Here is a 6,437-nt window from a genome sequence, read left to right as displayed (position 1 = left end):
GCCCTGGCTTACAACTCCTGGGTCTACGTGTCTACTCTCTTTTTTGGTATTCTGAGAGCATTGAGGTGTTTTTCCTGTGTTCTACCTTTCTCCTACTCTCTTTTTACAAGATTCTGTCCAAGATGTCTGTGTGACAATAGCCCAACAATTCCTACAACAGAACTCTCCTCGTGATAATCTCACATGTTCTTAATAGTACTGCTATAGAATCACTCTGTTTTAGCCAAGTATTTCATATTTAAATTTTCATTTAAGTTATAGATAATTCAGAAATATGCTGACATAGGGTGTAAGAATGTATTGCAAATCACAATGATGAAACTACACATATTTTTTAAAATTCTGGGCTAATGGAATTCAAGTAAAGTTCTTTATTTTCTTGTTCTATAATTCAAGTTTATTTTTATTTTTTAAATAATTTTTATTAAGCCAACTTTTAAAAGTTTTCTATAAAGGCCAGAAATTTAAAAATAATAATATTCTAGATTTTGCAGAGCATATTTTTATAATATTTTTTCTTTTACAGAAAAACACAAACATCAACTTTATAAACACAAGCATAGTTTGAGCTTGCTCTTCAAGCTGTGCTCTCCCGTGTGTCTCGCTTGCTAGGGTCTATGTTCCTTGGCTTATTCACTTGCACTCTGGAAAAGCCGGTGCTCTCTCTCCAACATCGCCCTCCTTTCTCTCCTCCCACATCTTCCTAAGCACGCTTCATTCAATCTGCTTCACTGTTGCACCTCTTGAAATTCTTTCCTGCAAGGGACAGGCGGTGGACCCAGGATGCCTGTGATGAGGTTGGGACTGCTTTCCCTTTCCTACTGGTGCAGGCTGGCAGATGTACTTTGGGGGAATACTAAAACTAAAGAAGACATTCCCTAGCCCCAAAGTAGCTCAAGAGCTTGAGTCACATCATTTGAAATGCAAATCCTGAGCTCTTGGAAGAGAAACTGAGGTACCACCAGGATGCAAAAATCCAAGGCCCCACCCAGAAAAGGCTGGTCCCCTCAGAAAAGAAATTACACAAGAATCCATGAGATTATAAAGAGAACATCAACAGTGCAAGACATTCCTGTGACAACACCCAGACTAATTTTTAGTATGCAAAACTCCAGGAAAGGACAACCTTTTTGGAAGGATTGAATAAAAACACCTTCTGAAAGTCCTCAGGGCTTGCTCTTCAGGGCCTGACTATCTCACTTGCTTCTTTCTGCTTCTTTGCTTGTTTATTTCCACTCTGTCTCACCTGTGTTCTCTCTTGGACACATACTTCTTACTTCCTCTCCCTCACAACTTTCTAAATAAGTTTTAATAAAATCTATCTTGCTTCATGCACAAAATTTTTAAAAATAAATAAATAAATAATGAAGCCAGAGTGATAGTACAGCGGGTGGGGTGTTTGCCTGGCATGCAGCTGACCCGGGTTTGATCCCCAGTATCTCATATGGTCCCCCCAGCACTGCCAGGAGTAATTCCTGAGTTTAGAGCCAGGAGTAACCCCTGGGCATCCCTGAGTGTGATCCAAAAGTAATACATACACACATACATACATACATGAAAATTAAAAAATAAAAAATAAAAACAGGAACATATTTGCATAGCTCTTTGTTTTTATTTAGTAGTGCTCAGAGGATGCTTCAGGAACATTACTGGGGGGTCAGGGAATGGGGAGCCCAGAACCTCGTTCTGCTGGGAAACCAACCTGGGCCTCCTGTTGCTAAGCATCACACTCAACATTTGTGCAATCTCCCCAGCTGACAAAAACAATTCTTAAGTTAATGGGCTATGTAAAACTGGACCATGCATTGGTTTTGATCCATGGGGACATAAAGGAACTCTATATGAACATAGAGGAGATGGTATATTAGCACTCTAAGTTAAGTTTACATGGGTGATGCAAATATAAGTACTTTTCATTTATTATTAAAGTTTAAAGAAAAACTTTTGTGAAGCAAGACGGTTTATATTGAAAGAGACTTTCTTAGAAAGATGTGGGGGGGTTGCAAAGAGAAAGAATTTGTTCGAAAGATAACCCGGGTTTCTCCAGACCAAAAAAAGCAAACAAAGACACATGGGGACAAGTAAGCAAAGTACACGATCCAGGGAGAACATGGGCTTGAAGAGTAAGCCTAAAGTTTTTTTATATATGCACATGTAGATATTTATATACATAAATGCAAATATAATTTAGTGCCAGAAATAACATGAGAGGTTTTTAATGCTATAATCACAAAACTACAGAATTGTATTACTGGAAGAAATGATAAAGATTAACATGCACACCCTTTGTTTTATAAACAACAGAGCTAAAATCTCATAAATGAATGATTAACTAACTTACAAGTACTTGAGGGATAGCAGGCCTTCAAATGAATCCTTATGTAATTCAGTCAAAGAAATGTCACTGAGGATTCTGAGAAATGGAAAAATTATTTCTGGACCAAAATGCAAAATAACTATGACTATTTACTACATAGGACTAATTCTTACACATAATAATGGTGCTTTCTAAAGACCCCAATTCTTATTTAACTTAGGGATAGTGATCTCTGTTTATACTCTTTGTTTTGTCCTCACTTATATCCATCATATACTTATATCCATCACACAAGCACAGCTATTGACTCTTCACACCAAGTAACTTATTCAAAGCATATTCTCTAGGTCACAAATCTGTCAGATCCAAATTCTGGGTGACACAGGAACCACAGGATTGCCACTCCCTCCTCTCTTCCCAAACATTACTCTGGATACCCCATGAAGAATGAAATTAAATCTGTAAAGGAAGCCCTTTAAAACTTAACACCATTAACTTTTTTTGTTCTGGGAAGTAAAATGTGCACAAAGTGCACATGACAAATATTCAAGAATGATTGAGGCCAGTGATCATGCTGGACAAGAATTGAGTGTTCAAGGTAGATAAGGGGATATTCTTGATAACCTTTCAGTATCAATATTGCAACCCCAATACCCAAAAGGAGAAAGACAGAGACAGAGACAGAGACAAAGACAGAGAGAAGAAGAGTGCCTGTCTAAAGCAGGCACGGTGTGGGGGGTTGGGGGTGATGGGAGGAACCTAGGGATACTGGTGCTGGGAAATGTACACTGGTGGAGGGATGGGTGTTGAAACAGTGTACGATTGAAACCTAACCATGAACAACCATGAAACACTACCATGGACAATACTGTAAAACCGTAAAGCAAAATAGCTAAAATAAAAAGATATTTTTTAAAATGAATTAATTATAGCCTTTTCTGCTCTTGCCAGTATCAAATTCCTATGACTATCATGCTTTCATTAATTTAAACATCATTTATTACTCATATTCAAGTTTAATGACATACAAAACTCATAAAACATTAGTCTACTACTTCGATGTCAATATTTTTTATACATCACTTGCGTCTCAATTGACACAATTAAAAAAGCAATAAACATCAGAAAAATGGGCAAAGGACCATCCATTCAAAAAATGCAAAGGTTCAGTGAACGTGTAAAAGTATTTAAATTCAAAAATAACCAGAAAAATTAAAATACAGATGGGATCCCTTTTATTCATTCATCAGACCAGCCCCCGAATGAAGAATGCTCAGAGGTGGATGGGCATGGAGAATCAATGCTTTCATGAACTGTTAAATTAGCACAACTATTTTGAGGTCAATTAAATTTTTATAACTACATATCCTTCAGCCCAGCAAATCTATATCTATTTATCTATTTAACAGACCTATTTGCCCATATTCACAAGGCCATGAGCTGCAGTAATTCATGTGAAAAAAAAAATCAAGGGGGCTGGAGCGATAGCACAGTGGGTAGGGCATTTGCCTTGCACGTGGCCAACCCAGGTTCAATTCCCGCATCCCATATGGTCCCGAGCACCACCAGGAGTAATTCCTGTGTGTAGAGCCAGGAGTAATCCCTGCGCATTGCCGGGTGTGACCCAAGAAACAAAAAAATAAAAATTAAAAAAAATCAAAACATCTTTCAATACAATTACTATTAAACAGGAGTTCAAATGGATGGGGTAAACCTTTATGTACCATAAAGGAAAGAAGTCTAAAGCAAAATAAAGTGAAAGTAAAAAGGGGCAGATATTATATTTACAGGGAAAAAAACAAATCAGAAGATTAAATTTTGCACTATGAATCATTTTTTAAATTTTAATTAAGAATGTAGTCATGGGGCTGGAGTGATAGAACAGCAGGTAGGGCGTTTGCCTTGCACGCAGCCAATCCAGTTTCGAATCCTAGCATCCCATATGCTCCCCCGAGCACCCCCAAGGGTAATTCCTGAGTGCAGAGCCAGGACTAACCCCTGTGCATTGCCAAGTGTGACCCAAAAAGCAAAAAATAAAAAAGAATGTGAACACATATCATGTTTGTTCATCTGTGTGGGCTGTCTCTAAAACATGTACTTCTCTTTTTCTCCTCTCACATCTTTCTAAAGTAAGTTTCAATAAAAACCAGCTGCATACCCCCAGAATGACTGACGAAGAGGATGGAGCTGCTTGGGACACCGGCAGCCCACCAGCAACCTGCAGTATGTGACTTGAGAGATTCCGCCAGGTCCCCCGTGCGGAAATCTCTCTCTCTCTCTCCTTCAACTTTTTCCCTGGACTTTAGACAGAAACCCAAAACCGCGCGGCCGCTGCTGCGGCCGCGCGACCTAATGTCATCTTAGTATCAACAGTATGTAATGGTTCCTTCTTAATGGGTCGGACTTTTGTGGGTGATCCTAACAAGAATAGTAAGTATTTTGTTGAAATATTGAAGGCAATCAAAATGGTAGCCATCTCTCTAGACTGAACTAAGCTATATCCCCACGCTGGCTGAGAAGAAATATCCTTCTTTCTCGGGAAGAAACGTGGCGTGGTGTCAAACATAGTGTGATGTCCATTAAGCAAACAGACCTGGTGGCGTGGGAATGGGAAATAAGGGGAAAAATTAGGTACATGGACCAGCGGGACGCTGGTGGTATCTCGAGCCGGAGCCGATATCAGCGCAAGAGCTTTGGTTCCAGAAACTGCTTCCAGACACTCTACTAGACTATCAACTAAGCCAGAGCCCCACGCCGGCTGATGACGGGAAATAACCATCCTCTTCGGTTTTTTTTCCCTTTGTCAGACAGCGTGGTGATTACTAAACAGGCGTGAACTCGGTGGCGCGGGGCAAGGGGGAAAAAGAAAAGTTATCTAACAAACAGCAGGACTTAATATCTCTATATGCTTAGTAATGGAGAATTATCAAATGCCTCATTGGCAATAGGACTGTCTTTTTCTTTTTGGGGGGAAACCCCAGCAACGGTAGTGAGTTGTGTGTTGAAACATGGAATGTAATCGAGATAAGCGCAAATGAAGTGAAACTTATCACGTATAAGGGTGGGGACTAGGGAGGTGGGAGGGGGCGGCAGATATACTGGGGGGGTTGGGGATGGAAGATGGGCACTGGTGAAGGGAGGGGTGTTTGAATATTGTATAACTGACATAATCCTGAGAACTTTGTAACCCTCCACTTGGTGATTCAATAAAAAAAAAAACAAAACCAGCTGCATCACCAAAATATATACATATATGTATACGTGTGTATAAAATTAACTCTATTAGTTACAGAATGGAAAACAAAGAGACATTTTAAATAAGAGCTTGGTAAACTAAAAATTTTTTATTTATTCATTTATTTTTGCTTTTTGGGTCACACCCGGCAATGCACAGGGGTTACTCCTGGATCTGCAATCAAGAATTACCCTTGGCAGTGCTCAGGGGACCATATGGAATGCTGGGATTCAAACCCGGGTTGGTCGCATGCAAGGCAAACGCCCTACCCGCTGTGCTATCGCTCCAGCCCAGTAAACTAAAAATTTTTAAAGAAGTAAACTATTATAACTAATGGAGGTTGTTTTGGGACGTGAGGGGGAAATTCCTTTTATCAGAGGTATTGATCTTAAAATTGTATACTAAGGAGGATTTTATGGTGCAATTACTTTTTGATATTCATATTTGGAGAGAATATACTCACAGTTTCTCAACCCAAGGGTATGCCTTCCATGTATTTCCATCAATGGAAGAAATAGAGTTTCCTTGGAAATTTCTATGAAGAAACACAGTTCACAGACTTGAATAGGTAGGAAAAGAATGAACAGAATAAGTAAAAGAGGGGCTGAAGCGAGAGCACAGCAGAGAGGGCGTTTGCCTTGCACACAGCTGATCTGGGTTCGATTTCCAGCTTCACATATGGACCTCCGAGCACTGCCAGGAGTAATTCCTGAGTGCAAAGCCAGGAATAACCCCTGAGCATTGCAGGGTGTGACCCCAAAAGCAAAACAAAACAAAACAGAATAAGTAAAAGAATAAAGAAAACACAGAAGACACCAGCTTATTTCCACAGCTATCAGATTCCCATTTTGCCCCACTAGAGACATAATGTGGGGTGACTAGTCA

The sequence above is a fragment of the Sorex araneus genome, chromosome 3 (genome assembly GCF_027595985.1).
Source record: "Sorex araneus isolate mSorAra2 chromosome 3, mSorAra2.pri, whole genome shotgun sequence".
In the NCBI taxonomy this organism is placed as follows: domain Eukaryota; kingdom Metazoa; phylum Chordata; class Mammalia; order Eulipotyphla; family Soricidae; genus Sorex; species Sorex araneus.
Note: the sequence above shows the minus strand (reverse complement) of the source record.